The following is an 11,907-nucleotide window of genomic DNA, read 5'->3' on the forward strand; positions in this document are numbered from 1 at the left end:
GTCTATTATAATGCATAGAGTGATAATGCATGGAACTGTTTTAATTGAGAAGAGCGGGGAAGAAACTATATATTTAAGTCAAACTTTAAACAAACTGGATGATAGAATATAAAGAAAGATTTAACTGCAAGATTCCCATTGTCTCAATAGAGCTGGTTCATTAAACTTCAGACCATTTTTCCATGCTATGCATTTAGTCTTCAAAAAGCCAATTAATTTATGTTAACATTTGTATTCTGTCTCTAGAGAAAACTAGACATTTCCATTTTCCATCTCCTCAATTACAGAATCTCTGTTTTGGAAGGTAGACAAGTCTTTTTTTGAAGGCCACTCTAAAGTAGTTGGAACATATATGCTGCCAACAGTAGCATTGTAAGCAATAGGCAATTTGGTTTTTTTTATAATGGATGAGGCAGATTTTGTTTGGTAATATCTTTTCTGTGCCAGCTTTGTAGTTTAGAGAGATGTCAGATAGGCACAAAATGAGGAAATATGTCCGTGAAACATCTCTCCAAACTATATTGTTGGTTGAGGAAAAAAGATACTGCCAAACAAATCCTGTTTCTTATTTTCTTGACCATCACATTTAAAGCACCACTTCTACGTTACTATTACTACTTAAAGCGTAGCATCTTGAAGTCAAGATAATTTTATCTTGTCAGTGTTGAAATGGGTTAAGCTGACACTTATTGTAGATGGGAAGCTGACACATTGTAGATGGGAAAGGCTCAAATAGTTTTAAAAATTAGTTTTGGGTTCATTTATTTGAATGTGGATACAGTAGAACCTAGATACTTTTTTTGTTAAGTTTAGATTCCTTATGGACTCTGCGAGGGTGAGGGCTTGCAAACCACCTGGGCGCATATAGCCACAGCAAACAGCTGTGCAGGAGCACAGAAGAGGTTCAGCTACTTGCTATGGATTTTACTTCAAAGGGCACCGTGAGGTGTATGGTACCACTGATGAGCTCCAGATAATCAGAGAAGCAGCATCCTTTGAAGTAGAACCTGCAGCAAACAGCTGAGGAATTATCTTTAATTCAACAGCCCATGGCAAATGAATCAGGCTGCAACCACTTGCATACGAATGGTCCAGTTTCTACTGTGTAATGTTAGTTTTCTTTGTAGTACTGACAGGATCTGTTACAGTGCAATGACTGTTGCTTGCCCCTAACAAGGCAATTATGGTATTATTATGGTAGAGTAATTTTCTTTTGGCCTGGTCTAAGTCAGTGTGTCACTAGCTTATGAAATCAGTCTTCAAGTCACAGTGAAAACTGATGCAAAATTATCCAGACACGTTTTTTTTTTTTAACTTGGCTTTTATGACATAACCTAAACCAATGTTTTTAAACTGAATACAGGGTCAGCATAGGGTTTTGCTTCTGATTTAAAAAAAATAGATTTAATTTAATCAATGCAGTCCATGTGTAAACAAGACCTTGCATGGCCCTTAATGGTCTTCACAAGCTTTGAATTCATAATTCTTAGAAAGAAAAACACTTTAAAGTGATTGATTGCAAATTCTGATCTCAGTTGTCTTCTTTAACATAGCGAAATGTCTGTCATTATTTTGTATTTATGACACTTTATTAAAATTCCATTAATATCCCTTCAAAGGTCAAATATAATTTAATAGGAAGAAGTCCCATGTTCCCTCCTCCCCTCCAACACACATGCACGCACATGCATACTCCTGGGAACAGAAACGCATGATACTAGTGGGACTGTCTCATGTTCCTCTGTTTCTGGGACATTTGGGAACGTTCCAGTTTTCCACTTGACTCTTGAATCAATTATTTCAACACAGGCGCTTTTTCAAAGATCTTCTGGCAATTAAGAGCAAGTTGTGCTTGGAGAGCTAGGTTAAGTTTGAGGAACTTTCAGACGTTTCAGGCAAGTGCTTACATAAACTGCCTTGTTTCACAGTATATCAAGAGAGATTTTCCTTTTGTTTTTTAAAGCTTCACCCTGCCAGAAGAAACCAAAGTTCTTAAAACCTGGTGATCTTTCTGTTGCCCTACTTGGTTCTGGACTACTGTTGAAAATGTTGTCACTATAGCTGTTCTGGTCAGGGACATGGCTATGAGAGATTTGTGCCAAAATAAGGGTATAGATCCATCGTGTAATTGCAAATGATGCATGTACAAGCTGTTAGGATATAACTGTCCTCTGTGCCCCTGTATTGATACAAGTGTAACAAAACCATTGTAACTTTAACCCTGAATGAAAGAGTTACAGTGACTTTTAGTGCAGGCCAGTTTCAATGGGAAGGGGCAGAGTGATAAGACCTTTTCTACTCTAGAAAAATTTCCTACTGCTCACTGAGTCATATAACTGTTAGTAGTATTAGTGGAAGCTTTAGTATTGATAGGTCACTGGAAAACTGTCTGAAGTCTGCCTGAGCCTAACACACTACTGTGCTCAAGGCACATGAGGGAGTGATGTAGCTAGAGCAGGGGTGTCCAACCTTTTTGAATGTGGGGCCAGATCACGAACTTTTTATCACCCAGTGGGCTGGCGAGCCGTATTCAAAGACGTCACAGGAAGTGGTATCATATCAGGAAGTGATGTCATGTGACCTTTGACACCAATGAAGTTGCAGGGGTTGACATGGTGCTGGTTGACATGGCATGCATGCCAGGGTTGACATGGTGCTGCAGGAGCCACTTGGCTACAACTGGGTTGATCTGGTGCTGGAGAAGCTGCGGGGCCAGGCCAGCCTGCCAGTGCCATGCCCGGGTTCACATGGTGCTGCAGGACCCGCCTGGGCAAAACCAGCTCGGCACCGGCCAGGAAAAGCAGCATGCAGCTGAAGCCGGCTTCCTGTGTGCTGCTGGGGATGGGAGGAGGCCGGCCAGGTCTGCACTGGCCAGCAGAAGCGACGGCGGAGCCGTGTGCTGCTCAGGATTGACTGGTGCAGGCTCGTCCTGTCCCAAATGGCACATGGCTCTGCCGCCGCTTCTGCTGGCTGGTGCAGAGCCGGCCTGGCTCCTCCCATCCCCAGCAGCACGTGAGAAGCGGCCCCCTCGGGGCCTCGTGCGTGGGCGGCCAGGCCTGGAGAGCCACAGTGCCTGGGGGGGAGACTAGCCAGGGGAGCAGGCACTGCCTTGCTGTAAGGCAGGGCCAGCAGGGCTGGCTTGAAGCAGGGGCTGGAGGGTTGGGGAGGCAGGCACAGGCCGGCACTGCCAGCAGCCGCTGCTTGGCCTCCTGCTCACGGCTGCTCCCCCGGGCCCCCTGCCCTCCCCTCTGCCAGCTGGGGTCTGCGGGCCGGTCCTGCTCGCCTCACCGCAGCCCCACTGCCGCAGCTCCGCGCTCCACAGCACTCCCTGCCCACCTCGCCGCGCTCCCTCCGTGCTCTCTGCCTGCCCCGCCACTGCTGCTCCGCACCCTGCAGCATTCCCTGCCCACCTCGCTGCGTTCCCGCCGCACTCCCTGCCCACCTCGCCTTCGCCACCAGCTCCGCGCTGCCGTGGCTCCACACTTTGTGGCGCCACCGCTGCGGCCGCAGCTTCACACACCGCGCAGGCCAGATAAAATGGCTTGGCGGGCTGCATGGCGGGCCGAGGGCCGTATGTTGGACAAGCCTGAGCTAGAGTGTCACATCTTGCTGCTTTTAGACCTCCAGCCTGAATTGTTACGTGTTCATTTACAGCTGAATCAACAGGGGCAGTTTTTAGTATGACTTCAGACTGGAGCACAAATTTGTGCCTTTAGTGAACTGTACAAGACACCATAATACCACCATGCCTCTGCTGGGGAACAGCAGCAGCCCAAAGGCTGGAGAGAGTATGCTAACTCAAACTTCCTACCTGGGCACATACGAGGACTTCCTGTATAAGAAATATTTCTTCTATAAGCAACAGTTTCAAGAAGTGACAGCCAACATCAATTAATTAAATCCCTTTGCTGTGTTTATTGGCTAAATTTCCTTGTTCCTTCCTTCTCTCTGCTCCGCAGTTTTAGAGCCCTCTTCCACCTTTATTTGGGTAGAAATAGATGTCACCAACTGAAGTGCGTTGCTTGTGCCAGGATGGGTCTGCGCACAGCTGATCCACCTAATTGGGTGAAATGCTCCTCACCCATTGTCCTCCTTGTCGATGCTGCAGGGCAATAGGCAATACGCAGTTGGAGTACTGCGTGCAATTCTGGGCGCCACACTTCAAGAAGGATGCGGATAACCTGGAGAGGGTACAGCGAAGGGCAACTCGTATGGTCAAGGGCCTGCAGACCAAGCCCTACAAGGAGAGACTAGAGAAACTGGACCTTTTCAGCCTCCGCAAGAGAAGGTTGAGAGGCGACCTTGTGGCTGCCTATAAGTTCATCACGGGGGCACAGAAGGGAATTGGTGAGGATTTATTCACCAAGGCGCCCCCGGGGGTTACAAGAAACAATGGCCACAAGCTAGCAGAGAGCAGATTTAGACTGGACATTAGGAAGAACTTCTTCACAGTTCGAGTGGCCAAGGTCTGGAACGGGCTCCCAAGGGAGGTGGTGCTCTCCCCTACCCTGGGGGTCTTCAAGAGGAGGTTAGACGAGTATCTAGCTGGGGTCATTTAGACCCAGCACTCTTTCCTGCTTATGCAGGGGGTCGGACTTGATGATCTATTGAGGTCCCTTCCGACCCTAACATCTATGAATCTATGAATAGGTGGCATGTTCTCCCAGGCCCAGTCCTGCACGATCCAGGAATTCCCAGGCAGGATTGGGCCACTCCAGCCCTGGGAATGCCTGCCTGGCATTCCCCGCTTACTGAACCATGTCCCTGGGATCTCCAGTGCGTGTCTTATCAAGCAGGGAAACCCTGACTCAAGCCCCCAGAGCACCTGCACGGGGTGACTTGTGCAGCTCTGTGTTGCCATATTCTCTAGCCATAAAGCAAACATATCTTACACTCTAAAGCAGCACAAATTATTGCAACCTTTTGTCATGACCACATTATGGCACTACAAAGAGCATGGACACCTGTTTGCTTTTGTTTTGTGCCACCATAAACATTTTCATGAAGGCACAAAGGCAATGAAAGTTGATGTCTGTTTCCACCCCAGGTAAATCTTTTCATTTATATAATGCAGTTAAAAGACTGTATTTTATTTGGTATGGTGCTTAGGCTTTCTGCTTCTTTCCTAGACCTGAAAAAGGGCACTTTGTGTCTGAAGCCTTGTCTAACATCTCTCCCAGCTATACACTTGGTTCAATAAAAGATGTGGCCAAAAAAAACCTTGTGAGAAGCAAAGACTTTGTGGGTGATACCTTTTATTGGGTCAACTGCATGTTTGGGATAGATTCAGACAAGTTTTCAAATGAGGTTCAGTCTGCATATTCTATTCCTACCATGCAGTTGGTCCAATAAAAAGTGCTACCCACAAAAATCCTTGCCTATCACACATTTCCTGGATTATCACAGCTGCATCAGTACTCCAACACTACCAAAAACTCCTTTCTTCTCACAATGGCTGCTTATATACTATTAGCCACTAGATGTTGCTTAAATTACATACTTTCACAGAAGTATATGCCTGCAAGTGTGCTACCGCATATTATCAACTACACAAGAGCTTTGCTTAGATAGAGAACTTTCTCCCTACAAATGAAAACACAAAACAATAAAAATCAGACCGTCCTGACTGCTTAAACAGCTATGTTCCATAAATGCATTTTAGTAGAACTGAATTTATAAAGTAAAGATATAGATGCATGTTCATTTTGAATAGTTAAATCAAAACAACTTTTTAGTGCTTGACTAATAACCAGCACTTAAACTGTGGTATCTAGCATGAATCTCAAATCATTTTACTTAAAAGGAGCAAAGACCCCCCAGTATTACAGATGGGGAGCTGTGGGAGAAAATGTGTCCACTGTCACACAGCAAGGCAGTGATAGTAGCAGGAACAGAATTAAAGGCTCCTGACTTCTAGTTCACAGCTCCATATAATGAATGCCCTGCCAGGTTGAATCCATGTTAATGAGAGGGAAAATAATAATTCCAGAATGTGCAGGCAGAAGGTTATGCTTTTGGCACTGAATTTAATGAAGATTGACAATTTCCTTTTTTTTTCCCTGGGTCTGATGTAATTCTGATCCACGTCTCTCCCAAACCATAAGATTGAGTTCACAGAAATGTTTGGAATCTTGTGTCTTGCCAATGAGGGGTATAATTCAGGTCGTCACTTAAGAATTCAACATCTACGTGAATTAATTCCCCAAGCAAGGTCATGATTTCAACACCAGTAATCAGTTTATTAAATGATCAAGAGATTTCATCCATATGTTTCATAGATTCATAGATGTTAGGGTTGGAAGGGACCTCAATAGATCATCGAGTCCGACCCCCTGCATAAGCAGGAAAGAGTGCTGGGTCTAGATGACCCCAGCTATATGGTTATCCAACCTCCTCTTGAAGACCCCCAGGGTAGGGGAGAGCACCACCTCCCTTGGGAGCCCGTTCCAGACCTTGGCCACTCGAACTGTGAAGAAGTTCCTCCTAATGTCCAATCTAAATCTGCTCTCTGCTAGCTTGTGGCCATTATTTCTTGTAACCCCCGGGGATGCCTTGGTGAATAAATACTCACCAATTCCCTTCTGTGCCCCCGTGATGAACTTATAGGCAGCCACAAGGTCGCTTCTCAACCTTCTCTTGCAGAGGCTGAAAAGGTCCAGTTTCTCTAGTCTCTCGTCGTAGGGCTTGGTCTGCAGGCCCTTAACCATACGAGTGGCCCTTCTCCGGAACCTCTCCAGGTTATCCGCATCCCTCTTGAATTGCAGCGCCCAGAATTGCACGCACTACTCCAACTGCAGTCTGACCAGCGCCCGATAGAGGGGAAGTATCACCTCCTTGAACCTATTCGTCATGCATCTGCTGATGCACGATAAAGTGCCATTGGCTTTTCTGATGGCTTCGTCACACTACCGACTCATGTTCATCTTAGAGTCCACTAGGACTCCAAGATCCCTTTCCACTTCCGTTCCACCAAGCAGGTCATTCCCTAGGCTGTAGGTGTGCTGGACACTTTTCCTCCCTAGGTGCAGCACTTTGCATTTCTCCTTGTTGAACTGCATTCTGTTGTTTTCTGCCCACTTGTCTAACCTGTCCAGGTCTGCTTGCAACTGTTCCCTGCCCTCCGGCATGTCCACTTCTCCCCATAGCTTTGTGTCATCTGCAAACTTGGACAGAGTACATTTCACTCCCTCGTCCAAGTCACTGATGAAGACATTAAAGAGTATCGGTCCAAGGACCGAGCCCTGCGGGACCCCACTGCCCACACCCTTCCAGGTCGAAGCCGACCCATCCACCACGACTCTCTGGGTGCGACCCTCTAGCCAATTCGCCACCCACCGGACTGTGTAGTCATCCAAGTCACAGTCTCCTAACTTGTTCACCAGTATGAGGTGGGATACCGTATCGAAGGCCTTCCTGAAGTCTAAGTATATGATATCCACCCCTCCTCCTGTGTCCAGGCGTTTCGTAACCTGGTCATAAAAAGAGACTAGATTGGTCAGGCACGATCTGCCTGCCACAAACCCGTGCTGTTTTCCCCTCAGCATAATTTGTCCTGCCGGGCTCTCGCATATGTGAGCCTTAATAATTTTTTCAAAGACTTTGCCAAGGATGGAGGTGAGACTGACTGGCCTATAGTTGCCTGGGTCCTCCTTCCTCCCCTTCTTGAAAATGGGGACCACATTGGCCCTTTTCCAGTCCTCCAGGACTTGGCCCGTGTGCCATGAGCGTTCGAATATTCCCACCAGTGGCTCTGAAATGATGTCAGCTAGTGCCTTCAGCACCTTCGGATGGAGCTCATCCGGGCCTGCCAACTTAAAGGCATCCAGTTCTTCCAAGTGACTCTGCACCATCTCAGGGTCTACGCATGGCAGTCTGGCGCCTTGCTGCTGCCTCTCTACAACCCCAGTGAGAGACTTGTCGTGCACCTCATTTAGGAACACTGAGGCAAACAACTCGTTGAGGAGTTCAGCCTTGTCCCCTCTGTCCGTCACCAATTGTTTCTGCCCATTTAGCAGGGGTCCTATTCCTCCCTGGGTCTTCCTTTTACTCCCTATATATATAAAAAACAATTTCTTGTTGTCCTTTACTTGGGATGCCATCCTCAGCTCCATGGTAGCTTTGGCCCGTCTAACTGCCTCCCCACAAGCACGAGCAGAGGAGGTATATTCGTCTTTGGTGATCTCTCCCTGTTTCCACTTTTTATGTGCTCCCCTTTTGGCCTTAGGCTGCCCTGGATTTCTGCGGTCAGCCAGGGAAGCATCCTGGCCCCTTTCCCTCTTTTACCCCGCATGGGGATCGTCTCACTTTGTGCCCGAAGGATCGTTTCCTTAAGGCACAGCCACCCTTCTTGGGCTCCCATCATTTCAAAACTCCTACTCTGCACTGCGTCCTTGACTAATCGCCTGAGTTCATTTAAATCAGCTTTCCTAAAGTCTAGTACTTTCACCCTACTAGTTACCTTACCCACTCGACGTCTTATGGTGAATTCTATTATTAGGTGATCACTGTCCCCCAGATGGCTACCAATCTGGAGGTCCCCTACCATGTCATCCCCCGTTGCCAATACCAGATCCAGTATGGCATTCCCCCTAGTGGGACCATGTACCTCCTGTGTCAGGTGGAGGTCCTGTACACAGCTTAGAAACCTGCGTGAGCGGTGGGACTTTGCCGTCTGTGCCTCCCAGCAGATGTCCGAGTAGTTTAGGTCCCCATGACTACCGCCTCTTTAGCTTTTATGGTCTCTGAGAGCTGCCTCAGGAGCCCCGCATCTATTTCTTCCCCTTGATGTGGGGGTCTGTAGCAGACCCCTACCACCAAATCCCTTTCTCCTTGCCCCCCATGTAGCCTAACCCACAATCCTTCTACTTCCTCATCCTTGGATTCCGTCTTGATGAGGGTTGACGTATATTGCTCATTGACATAGAGCGCAACCCCTCCCCCTTTTTTCCCCACCCTGTCCTTTCTGTACAATCTATAACCTTCAATATGTACTGCCCAGTCGTGGGACGAATCCCACCAGGTTTCCGTTAGCCTTACTAAGTCGTAGGTGTTTTGTGCAAGCAGGAGCGCTAGTTCATCCTGCTTGTTCCCCATGCTCCTAGCATTAGTATATAGGCACTTGAGCCCTGCGACTGGTGCCTTTGCTGCCCCCCCGCTCCGAGTCCCAAGGGGCCCCTTATTTCTTACCTTCTCGTTTCTTACCTGATGTTGTGCAGGGCATGTTTTGTATTTGTATCATAGTCAACAATAAGATCAGATTCAGAAATATAAACAATACCAAATGAATAATTAGTATTGCCAGCTCCTGTGTGCTATTAAAATACATACTGCCTGTATGGAAAAATCTATGTCCAGCCAAAATGTTGATGACCCTTAGTAAGGGTTGTAAGGAAAACCTCCAGACCCTCAATTTTTTTATCTATATTCATTCTTTTCAGTTCAGTTTAGTCAAGCAAACTTAATTTTTGTATTAATTTTCCAACTACTAAGCAAATATAATAGGGAGAATTTTCAATTTTAAAGACAGAATTGCAAAGTAATCATCTAAATATAGTTTGCTGAGCTTGTAAAATACATAGGGGTTTGAGAGTTGTTTTTTTTTTTTCATGAAGAAGCAGTTCCAGGAGCTATTTTGGGAAGAAAGCTTCAAGTAAACAGGGCATGAAGTAATGACCTCTCACCCATTTCTTCCCTGGTAATATGTTGACAATATGATGTAATTCCCATACTATGCAAGTACAGAAAAAATCTGCCAATTTTTTCTTGTATTTTGTTTTTTAAAAGGACAGAAGCTGGGTAAAAATTTTTAAAAAAATGCCTAAATCTAATTTTTGAGTATGCTTAATTCTCACTGAAAATTAATGAGATTTAGGACCTTGTTACATGGTAATTTTGGGTGGTTCCTGGAGTTCTTAACCCCTGGGTTTCAAAAAGGGGAGGAAGGAGGACCCGGGCAACTATAGGCCAGTCAGTCTCACCTCCATCCTTGGCAAAGTCTTTGAAAAAATTATCAAGGCTCACATTTGTGAGAGCCCGGCAGGGCAAATTATGCTGAGGGGAAACCAGCACGGGTTTGTGGCGGGCAGATCGTGCCTGACCAATCTAGTCTCTTTCTATGACCAGGTTACGAAACGCCTGGACACAGGAGGAGGGGTGGATGTCGTATACTTAGACTTCAGGAAGGCCTTCGATACGGTATCCCACCCCATACTGGTGAACAAGTTAAGAGGCTGTGATGTGGATGACTACACAGTCCGGTGGGTGGCGAATTGGCTAGAGGGTCGCACCCAAAGAGTCGTGGTGGATGGGTCGGTCTCGACCTGGAAGGGTGTGGGCAGTGGGGTCCCGCAGGGCTCGGTCCTTGGACCGATACTCTTTAACGTCTTCATCAGTGACTTGGACGAGGGAGTCAAATGTACTCTGTCCAAGTTTGCAGATGACACAAAACTGTGGGGAGAAGCGGACACGCCGGAGGGCAGGGAACAGCTGCAGTCAGACCTGGATAGGTTGGACAAGTGGGCAGAAAACAACAGGATGCAGTTCAACAAGGAGAAATGCAAAGTGCTGCACCTAGGGAGGAAAAATGTCCAGCACACCTACAGCCTAGGGAATGACCTGCTGGGTGGCACAGAGGTGGAAAGGGATCTTGGAGTCCTAGTGGACTCCAAGATGAACATGAGCCGGCAGTGTGACGAAGCCATCAGAAAAGCCAATGGCACTTTATCGTGCATCAGCAGATGCATGACGAATAGGTCCAAGGAGGTGATACTTCCCCTCTATAGGGCGTTGGTCAGACCGCAGTTGGAGTACTGCGTGCAATTCTGGGTGCCACACTTCAAGAAGGATGCGGATAACCTGGAGAGGGTCCAGAGAAGGACAACTTGTATGGTCAAGGGCCTGCAGACCAAGCCCTACGAGGAGAGACTAGAGAAACTGGACCTTTTCAGCCTCCGCAAGAGAAGGTTGAGAGGCGACCTTTTGGCTGCCTATAAATTCATCATGGGTGCACAGAAGGGAACCAAGGCGCCCCCAGGGGTTACAAGAAACAATGGCCACAAGCTAGCAGAGAGCAGATTTAGATTGGACATTAGGAAGAACTTCTTCACAGTTCGAGTGACCAAGGTCTGGAACGGGCTCCCAAGGGAGGTGGTGCTCTCCCCTACCCTGGGGGTCTTCAAGAGGAGGTTAGATGAGCATCTAGCTGGGGTCATCTAGACCCAGCACTCTTTCCTGCTTATGCAGGGGGTCAGACTCGATGATCTATTGAGGTCCCTTCCGACCCTAACATCTATGAATCTATGGATTGTCTGCACATTAACACCTGGAGCTGGTTTTTAGCACTCCTCCTGCATCTTAAACTTCTGTGATTCCAGGGCAGGATTCTCTCTAATCTGTGTTACCCAGTGGGTGTTACACTAAGGGGTAGCCACTCAGCAATACCTTAGTGTAAACACCTCACCCCCGCTAGCCCAGATCAAGGCCACTGCTCCTCCCCTTGCCCCCACAGCACCCCAGGTCCACACTCGCTGTCCCCTTCCCATGACTGCTTACTTGTGGCTGCCCACACTGTCTGTCCTGGGGAGCAAGTAGGGAAGGGTTAAACCACTTACCTGGCAGACACCGCTGGAATAGGAGGTGGGGGATTCTCCCTGTTCAGTCCTTTAGGGCCCTGCTGGCCTGAAGTGTAACTGCCCTAAAGTCAAGCTAGGATGGACACCCATCAGCATTTGTGCAACAAGGTGTAACAAGGCCCTTGGGCTCCAAAGTGTTTCTGAAAGTGGGTCTTGGGCACTGAAAGAATGGTACCTGCAATTTTATTGAAATATTCGGTAGGAGCTTCTAATCCTTTTAAATTACTGCCTGGGTGGTACTTTTTGTAAGATACTATTTTAGTAGCATAATGTTGAT

Source organism: Alligator mississippiensis, chromosome 1, assembly GCF_030867095.1.
Source record: "Alligator mississippiensis isolate rAllMis1 chromosome 1, rAllMis1, whole genome shotgun sequence".
Taxonomy (NCBI): Eukaryota; Metazoa; Chordata; order Crocodylia; family Alligatoridae; genus Alligator; species Alligator mississippiensis.